This window comes from Macaca fascicularis, chromosome 12, assembly GCF_037993035.2.
Source record: "Macaca fascicularis isolate 582-1 chromosome 12, T2T-MFA8v1.1".
Lineage (NCBI taxonomy): Eukaryota > Metazoa > Chordata > Mammalia > Primates > Cercopithecidae > Macaca > Macaca fascicularis.
Genome location: NC_088386.1, coordinates 122,733,294 through 122,743,433, shown reverse-complemented (window position 1 = coordinate 122,743,433; position 10,140 = coordinate 122,733,294). Strand labels below are relative to the sequence as shown.

The following is a 10,140-nucleotide window of genomic DNA, read 5'->3' as shown; positions in this document are numbered from 1 at the left end:
GTGATATGTTATAAAAAGCATTTATTTGATAAGCATTTATTTCAACATTTATTTTCATCATTCACTAGAAGATTTAATTGTGTATGTCAACGTCAACAGTACAAATCTTGTTGTATCAAATGATGTTTTTGGGAGTCAGAATCCCTCAACACTTTAAGCATTTGTATTATAAAGTGCCTCATTGGTAAAATAATGAGAATTTGAAGGAAACAAGCCCAGCAGAACTAAAATTTTGGTTTTAAAGGAGATGAAGAAAGTTTTTCTTACTTGTCATCTTAATTTTTTTAGGTTTCTTTTTATAGAGTAGAATAAATAATGTTTGCTCTGAAGAAAATTGATGTCCAACTAGAATTTTCATTTTTAAAAAGGGCTTTAAAATAAAATTCTCCTGTGTTGGATGCATTTAAAAAAAAACAAAACTCTACAACCTTCTATCCTTAACCTTCTTTGGGAAAATAAAATATTCTGGAATAATCATATAATCCTATTTCTAATAATTCTGGAGTAACAATAGACCATGCTTTGCACCGTACCAGGAAAATTCTACAATGCATATTTGAGATGTTTGTGTTGGTGTTTAAAGTGAGGCACCAAATGCTACCTGGCACATTTACATCCTGATTTCTGCTTGCTTGCCTGTGCCCTGTTGAGTCCAAAGATGTTATTCCATAGTTATCTGAAACAGACAGAAGTCAGACCTGTGAGTGGCAAACGGCTTCTGCTCCGAATGAGTATGTGTGTGCAAACATTATTTTCCTCACTTCCTCAGCAATTGCTGTCTTTGCTCTTTTTCCTCATTTCTCAGGTAAAACCTGAGACTCGGTGAAAGGAATAGAGGTGTGATGAGGGGTGTGCGCTGTTGAAACATCTCGGCTTGTTTAAAATTTTTCATTGTGTTAGAGGACAACACTTGTGAAGCACTGAGCTCAGGAGTTCGACTTGTTGGAAGCCTTTCTGCTTTACCTGTAGTCCAGTTACCTTTTCTGCCTGCCCTTTCTCTTGCATCGCCTCTTAGTTCTGGCCTGCTCGTTTTCTAGTACTATCCCCTGCCATCCCTTTGTTTCCACCTCTTATTTCATGTTCCTGACAATGTCCTTTTTTTCTTTTGCTCCTTTTCAGAATTTCGCAGTACTTGTGGCCCCCTCTCTGCAGAGAGTAAATTGAGAGCCCAAGAAGCAGGGCAAAAAGAGCCTCTCAGACTCGGTCATAGCAGCCCCGCCACCTTTACCCGGCATCAAATTTGTCTTTTAGTTTTGAAACTGCAGCTGACAAAGACACAGACCCCAGCCATGCCTTTTGGGTTCAGTTTTTTGTTTTTGTCATTCTTTGTTATGCCCTCCCCCTTTAAAAGACCAAAAAAAAAAAAAAAAAAAAAAAAGAAAAAGAAAAAAAAAAAAACAGAAAAAGACTCTTTCCATTTCTTTTTCATTCTGTTTCCTTTTATGTGATGTCAAGGATTCCGTACCTCCAAGGTTGCCTCCCCTCCCTCCCTTTTCCCCAGCCGTGTGGCCTTTTTGGCTGGCGCAAACCCTCTCAGCCCTGGCACTTTCCCTTTTCCGGGTCACCTCCGCTTCCTGCATTCCTTCTCCTCCCTCCTCCGAGCCCCCTTTCGCCCGGGGTGGGGGAACCTGCAGCCAGGCCGCCCTCGGGTCTCCCGCCCCCGCCCGTCTCGGGTCATCCCGGGCGGCCGGGCCCGTTCCCGGGCCGCGTGGTCGGCGCTGGCTGGCGAGGCCCCGCCCTCGGGCACAGCCGCGCGGCTCCGGGTCCCGGGCGGGCGGGGGGGCTGGGCGCTGATTGGCCCCCACCACAGCCAATCAGCTTGTGAAACGGCTGAGCCGCGGCGGGCGCGGGGCGGGGCTTTCCGCAGGTCCCCAGGAGGTGGTAGCGGGCGGGCGGCCCTGGGCTGCTTTCTACCACCCCGCCTGACACCTCTTTCCCACTGGTGCCCGCAGGCCGAACCACAGGCCCCCTCCGTACCGCGCCCGCCGACTGAGGACATTGTGCCCTCAGCCGTATTCTTGCATTTGGACCAGAATCCTAAGAACGAAAAAGTCCAACCAGCCCACGGACGGGGGCCGGAAACACACACTTCCTCTTATTTTTAATTGAGAAAAATCCAGGCCGTAACCATGTGACGAGCCCCATTTTGTTTCCCTCCTCTCTTTACTACGGTTTACTACGAGGCCACGTTCCTTCGTCTTCCTGTTTCGAGATCCGCGAGCAGGAAGGGAGCCCCGCACGTGGCTGCGGGCCTGCGGGCCGGGTGGGGTTGGTCCGCGATTCCTGCCCGCCCCCCGCCACCAAGGGAGGGAGAGAGACCTGCGAGTGCTGCGGCTGCCGTCGTTTTTGGTCACTGGGGGAGGGGAAGTTCCTTTGGCTTGAAAGTGCCCTAGGCTCCATAGGCTTTACTGCAAAGCACCTGAGCTAGGTAAGAGCTGGGAAAACGCGTCCTCCTGGGCTGTGAGGGAGCTCACAGAGAAATGAAAGACGGGACTGCGGCTTGCAGATCCTGAGAACTCGGTGTGACAAGGGTTTGGGTAGTGTGTTCCTTCAAGGCTTAGAGGAAATGCTGTCGCGTTCTCAGACACAGATTCATTTTTCCATCATTGACAGTCCCAGTGACAGCCCGTCAATTTAGGCTAGGCACATCGATTTTGAAAGCTTGCTAGAGTTGTGTTGTGCACCCTCCAGTAACCAAAATTATGTGAGATATATTACTACATGGGATGGAAAATGTGTTGCGATTTGGCCTTTCTAAAATAAGGAAAATAAGAAAGAGAAGTGCTGTGGGCGTATTTTCTCCTCCTTCCCTCTCAAATAAGCATTTCTCACCAGCCAGCATCCCTCTTGCATCACTGAATCATCAGATCTCAGGGCAGCGCTTTTTCTGAGGGGCCAAGTGAAACATCACAGGTGGAAACGTACCAAGCAGGTGCAAATGCTATGCCCCAAAACTGCTACTGAGCAGTGGGAGAGAGTTTCTCTGTTATTCCAGAAAAGTTTGAGCATCTAATAATTTGCTTAACTTTTGCAATTGTTTAGGTAGCCTTTTATATTTAAAAAAATCCATAAAATGTTGCATATATTGTAGTCATTTCTCTTAGTTTACCCTCAATAAATACTATCTCCAGCATTGCCTTACAAGAAGAGACTTGGGATCCAAAGGGCATGCCACTTTTTTTTTTTTTTTTAGATCAGAATTCCAGGAATATAGCTTTGTGCTATCTTAAATGATGCAATGGAAAAAGCAGTTCTTGGGAGCCAGAGATCTTGGGCTCCAACACAGCCTGTGCCCTTCACCAGCTGAGTGACCTTGGGCAAGTCACTTAATTTCTCTGGACCTATTTCTTCATCAGTAACTTGAGGATTTTGTTCTCAATTATTCTAACCTCCTTTGCAGCTCTAAACATAGGAATGTTGTGGAGAAAATGACTGATACTCTTTAATGGGTCATTTGCAATGAGGATTCTGAAGAAGAAGTTGTTGACAGGGTCATCATAAAGCATTAGAATAGCCTGTTCTGTCCATTTCTAACCTTTGGATCAGACATTCTTTACGGCCAGACCAGGGCCTGGAAGGAAAACATCGTTTGATTCGGGCCTGACATTAACCTTTCTTGCTTCAAAGGGGCGTTTTCAAGTTTTAACAGACCCCAAGACAAACCCTCCTGACTAACCAGCCTAAGTTTTTGGAACCATCTCTAGAGTGGATTATGCTCCTCTTCCTTCCACCTTTTTAAAAATAAAATGTGTGTGGGAAGGCAAGGCACCTGCTAGCTCCTACATCCTAAGGTCAGCTCTCAGAAACATCCCACCCCTCCCCACAGTATAGATTAAGCTTTAACCAGTGCACACTGCGGAAATTAACACATGCATCCTGTTGGAAATCACCTCTTTTCCAGGGGTGGTGTGTTTGTGGATAATGTTTCGCATTTGTGCCATCAGTGTTCTTCAGTGAGATAACCATTTAAGTGAATGGAAAGGAAATTTGAGAAGCCAATTGGGGACTATAGGAGGTCTTCCAAAATTTTTTGTTTAGCTTTATTTTTCTCGCTTAGGTGTATGAAACAACTCAATATTTCTCTTGCTGGCAAAATTAGTGTTGTCCAGATTTTTTTTGTGCTTTAAGATTTTTGATTAGTTGAGCCAACACTGCTCTTCCAACCCTGTGTTATCTTGGCTGTTGAGTTGCCAGTATATTCAGTATATTCAGAAGCTCCTGCCTTTTTTGTCCCTCCATGTGGATTTCACAAGTCATTAAAATAGTCTGTTGCCTCTTAAGAAACTCCATGGACTTATTCTCTTCCAATCCTCTCACTATAATCAGATATGTCTTAGTTGAATAGTATATAAATCGTTCCTTTTATTTTGATGGGTTGCTAATTTAGTATATTGGAACATTTCATGGTTTTAAGGTTTTGTTTTGTTTTAAAGAAAGCCATTTCCTCAATTATTTCCTCATGTTACAAAGTTACTGGAAATTGTATTCAAGGAAAATAGCTTCTTGTGAATCATGCTTGAAGCCAGTTTCACACTAAAGATCCTGTAACTTTTTTTCATACTAGTATTTTTTTGTATGTAAAATAATAGATCCTGCCTCTACCACATTTATAATTATGTAACTGATTTATTCTTTTGTTACCTTATTAGTCCATAACTATGCAGCAGACTTTGAAAGTTCTTTTTAAAATGTTGTTGAAACATGTTCAGAAAGTATAATCATATTGAATTTTAACTTAAAATTACATTTAAATATTAGTATGATATAATTGTATACTAATTTCATAGTATGACGTAGTTACTAAAATTTATTGTAAAGCTTTTTAAGATGATAGATTAGTAAGTATCATCTATTTGCTTCTATTTTCGTCTTACACCTTGGAAATGGTAGTATCTCTCCCATTCTTAATTCACTGAAAAAGGGAGAAGATGGATTAGATAAGTATAAGGTACTGTCATGTGTGATAAAAGGAACACTTTTCATTTTAATAGTAGTCTTGCAGCAGGCTCTGCTATAATCTATTTGTTGAAATAAATTTGGTTGGATAAATGTTATTTGTGCTTATTCAGTGAGTCAGTGATCTTCAAATAATAGAGCTTTGAAAAAGATGTGTTTATGTTGAAAAGGCTTTTTGACCCTTTTTCTGTATTTTCCATTGATAATGGCAGTAGAGTTGAACACATAGGTCAGACTGTGATTCTAGTTGCAGTTATCTTAAAGCAGAATGGAGATTTTGTGGTTTTATTACTCTACCAGGAATGTTTTATTGAGTAAGCTGAGTTGGATTGCATTCATTGTATTCCTTTTACCATCCGAAGTTTTTTAAATATTGAATATTACGTATGTATCCTTGCACTCCGCTTTTATTGTTGACCAAAGAATACTTTGATAGGTGTTCTCTGATCCTCCCTGACATATTTAGGTCATGTTGCTGAACAGTATCATTTAATCTTGAGAAGTTTTCTCACGTTTGTTGAAATGATCAAAGAGACTTTTTTTTTTTTTCCAAATATATGTAATGTGGCAAACAAATTATGTTTTGCACAGAAAGTCATGATTTTACTTTTAGGAAGGATATGATCTAAGTGAGCTAGCAAAATATTAAAAGCCATTTATAAACATTTAGCAGTTAGTTAAAGGCCACTGGAATATTCAGTAATTGCTCTGTAGTCAACTATAATTTATCTAATCTTCTTCAATCGTCATGTCCCTATTCACTTCAAAATTATTTGGAGGGCTCTATGGATATGAAAAATAATTATATTTACCCTTGAGTTTTAGGGGTTGTGGGAACAATCAGAAGATCGGAAGATCTTTAATTGCCTTTAATACTATTCAAGCCCATCACCCATTTCTCAAGCCTAACATAAATTATCTGCTTTTGGTCAAATAGGCCCTAAGCCATTTTTTGTTGTTTTTCCCCTCTCCTGCCTTTTACTCAGTAAGCACTATTGAGCAGAGCACCTATCATGTTCCATGTAGTACACCTTTTAGTGAAAGGGGATGAAGGTAGATTCATGGAAATGGAGGGAAAAAATGGTACTGAGAGGAGATCACCAAAGTAGTTACCAAATTTCTTTGACAGAAGTTATCCGGGAGAAACAAATCAAGATTCAGATTGTGTAGTTCACAAAAGTTGGCATTTTTCATAAACCTAATGGGCAAAAGTGCCCATCTACCTTAAAGGTTTGTGTTTTTCTAAATCTTTCTAACCATGGCTTCCTGTCTGACAATACCATCAGCATACTAAATAATCAGGAAGGCTGTTGAAACTCTCATTTGGAAGAATGGCCCGTTTTTGGATATTAAACTTGCAAATGCAATATTGACAAAAAGCAGGAAAAAGATATCTTGGCTTTGGATCTTTAGTCCCAGTGAAAGTAGCCAGAAGAAGAGGCATCCAGCTGTTAAATGAAGAGGGGTTGAATGTGGACTTGTTATGGGCGGCCAGTGTTAGGAAACGTGGGGTGAAAGTGGGGGCTACAAAAGAAATTTTAAAGTCTTTTCTTGCTATCTTAGCTTTGTTATTCCAGGACTTCTTTCTTTTTTTTTCCTTTGGGTGGGTGGTTTTTATTTTTAATAAAGAAAGGCTCCAACACTTTTAACTGTGGTTCCTTGCTTGCTTCTGGCTGGAAGTATAATCACTTTTGAGATTTCTCTCCCTCTGTTTTGATGATATGCAGTCATATTTATTTTTAAGTTTGTGGTAGTCTCTTACAGAAACATTTTTAAAAAGCTTCTTTTAAGACTACCAAGTTTTATAATAGCTTGCTGGGTCTCTTCACACTATTTTTTCTCTATATTTTTGTATAGGTGATACATGTACATGCTATAAGTTTCAAGTGGTTTTTTTTCTTTTTTAACGTAGAGAGTGAAACATAGAACTTCCTCCCACCTTTGTCCCCAGTTTCTCATAGGCCGCCATCACTGCTGGGTTTTGTTTATCTTTCCAGAGATAGACTGCTTATAAATTTTGAAGCTTTGTAACAGAAAGTTGGTTAAATGCCCAACTGCTCCAAGTCTTCTATGGAAGAATATGCTCAGATCCCAAATTTCAGCACTTAAAGGGGCACAGCAGATAATACACCTCGTACAACAGACTTACTTGTTTTTTGTTTGTTTGTTTGTTATTCTTAAAGGGAAAAAAAGGACACACTACTTTCCATGTCTCTTTTCAATCCTCAGGTTCAAAAATTTCTAGAGATTAATCAGTCTATCATAACAGTGAAAGGGGAAAATATAGGTTAAAAAATGATCTGGTGGCTGGGCGCGGTGGCTCACGCCTGTAATCCCAGCACTTTGGGAGGCCGAGACGGGCGGATCACGAGGTCAGGAGATCGAGACCATCCTGACTAACACGGTGAAACCCCGTCTCTACTAAAAATACAAAAATTAGCCGGGCGCAGTAGCGGGCGCCTGTAGTCCCACCTACACGGGAGGCTGAGGCAGGAGAATGGCGTGAACCCGGGAAGCGGAGCTTGCAGTGAGTGGAGATCGGGCCACTGTACTCCAGCCTGGGCGACAGAGCAAGACAACGTCTCAAAAAAAAAAAAAAAAAGAAAAAAAGATCTGGTTTTTCAAGTTGGAAATGTGCAAATTAAGACACGTGTCTTATTTATTTGTTTATTTTTGTTTGCTTTTTGAGATGGAGTCTCACTCTGTCACTCAGGCTGGAGTGCAGTGACACAATCTTGGCTCACTGTAACCTTCGCCTCCCAGGTTCAAGCCATTCTCTAGCATCAGCCTCCTGAGTCGCTGGGATTACAGGCATGCGCCACCACACCTGGCTAATTTTTGTATTTTTAGTAGAGACGGGGTTTCACCATGTTGGCCAAGCTGGTCTTGAACTCCTGACCTCAAGTGATCTACCCACCTTGGCCTCCCAAAGTGCCGGGATTATAGGTGTAGGCCACCACACCTGGCCAGAAAAGTTTTAAGTTTTTAAACATCACCAATTTAAATCTTTATTACTTTATTTTCTTTTCCTGTTCACTTTCATGGTACTTAGGCATTCATTCCCCCAAGACTGAGTGAATAACTAGTTCTTAATAATAGTGTAATGGGATTAAGTATTAAGGTTAAGGATCTTTTTGAAGACTTTCTGGATACCAATGTCTCATATTTTTCAGTGCTCAAAAGAATTAATGCTTTTTATTGGAATAGTCTTTCAACATTTCAAATTCTGGGAGCAATTTATTTTATACATAGGACTACATACAACTAATTAATGAAATTTATTTATACTAGCAATGTCCTCTCACTTATTTTCTCCAAAGTTATTAATACTGGACAGGAATGGAATTTAGAGAATCTACCCTGTCTCCTAAGGAAGGTGTGTATTGCTGATATAATTTCTATTTTGAAGCAAAGAGGAGCTTCTGTAATGGTCAAAAACGTTATGACTGATACCCTGCTATTCTTGCTAATTGTGGTCCAGGAAGACAATGAATAGAATGGGGTAGCTCTTGTTACAAAATAGAAACTTTCGAGAATGTGGTAACAGATAACATTTGAATTAGAGTCTGGGCACGGTGGCTCACGCCTATAATGCCAGCACTTTGGGAGGCCGAGGTGGGTGGATCACCTGAGGTTAGGAGTTGGAGACCAGCCTGACCATCATGGTGAAACCCCGTCTCTACTAAAAATACAAAAATTAGCTGCACGTGCTGGCAGGTGCCTGTAATCCCAGCTACTCGGGAGACTGAGGCAGGAGAATCACTTGAACCTGAGAGACAGAGAGCCGAGATCACACCACCGCGCTCTAGACTAAAAGACAAGAGCAATACTCAATCTAAAAAAAAAAAAAATGAATTAGAATTGAATTAGAATCGTCAGCGTTTGATCGTGTTTTTGGTGACTTACCAATAAGAGTATACTAACAGCAGTAGTATTAGTTTTCTTCCAGATTAAAGTAAGGAGGAATGAAATTCCTCAATATGAAGGAAAGTTTTAAAAAGCTGTTAAAAGAATTTTGTGTCTAGTTTCTCAGGAGTATATATCATTTAGCTTTCAATATGTAACAAACCACAACCAAATAAAGTGCTTTAAAACATTAGTCATTCACTAGGTCACAATTCTGTGTGTTGGTAATTTAGGCTGAGTTGAGCGGGGCAGTTCTTCTGCTTGTCTCATCAGGCTAAACGCATGTGGTTCAGTCAGTTGGAGGACTGACTGGCTGGTTGTCTAGGATTCTCTTCCTAACATATCTAGTGGATGATAATGGCTGTCAGTTGGTGCTTGCTATTGACTGGTCCACGTGTCCGCAGCAGCCTGACCCAGTCCTCATGTGGTATTGAACCGGTTCCCAGCATCAAGGGCAGGGAAGCAATGAATGCATAAGTACTTTTCAAGCTTCTGCTTACATCACATTTGCTACTATCCCATTGCCTAAAGCAAGTCACATAGCCACATCCAGTATCAAGGGGATAAAATAGATACTATTAGAAAATCCGTATTTTCTGACTTACTATGATACCATAGTATACTAAATGCAGTTATTTTGTTGTCATTAGTCAATGTTTATCAACTGCATTTGAACATTTAGAATCAAATTATTCTTAGATGTTTATAGTGAACAGTTCTACTTTTGGGTGAAATATCAGCGATTTCCTTCATACTAATTTTTTTGGAAAACATGAACACTTATGTTCCCTTAGATAAATATTCATTGAGTTTATTCTGTGAGCCGGGCAGTGGAGACTGAAATAGATGTGTCCCTGCCTTTGTGGCACTTTATGGGGGCAAAGAATAGACAAGTAAATAAATAAATATGCTACTGCAAAATGTGGCATGAGGAAGAGGAAGGGCAGAGTGTTATGAAGTAGAATAATGGGCACTACTGTAAATGTAGGGGCAGGAAATGATTTCAGAAAATACTTAATGTACTTCTGTTATTCAGGTTTGTAAAGGAGAAACACATATTTTTATATTACATGCTCTGTGGGCCAAGTGCAGATTCAGGTCTTGATGGCATCTTTTTAAGAGTTAGATCTCCTTAAGAATACCTCTTATTAGATGAGTGAAGGCTGAAAGCTCACCTCTAAGTAAAACATTGAAAAATGACTATTGAGGTTTCTAGTAGTAGACGCGGTTGTCTCTATTTTTAGTGCCATTGGTGGCTGGTGAAAATATACTATTTGT

General features: G+C 40.6%; 1 protein-coding gene across 2 annotated transcripts in view; it reads left to right on the top strand.

Annotated features, from left to right (window-relative positions):
- The window catches only part of IRS1 (insulin receptor substrate 1), a 62,655-nt gene that overhangs the window by 5,681 nt on the left and 46,834 nt on the right, over positions 1 to 10,140 (top strand). Inside the window, exon 2 of one of the 2 annotated variants that reach the window (XM_074010342.1) lies at positions 1,120 to 1,406. The exons of the other annotated variant lie outside the window; for it this stretch is intronic. The gene's annotated coding sequence lies outside the window, so the exon portion shown is untranslated. Of the gene's footprint in view, positions 1 to 1,119; positions 1,407 to 10,140 lie in introns of those variants that run through there. 2 annotated transcript variants of the gene reach the window in all.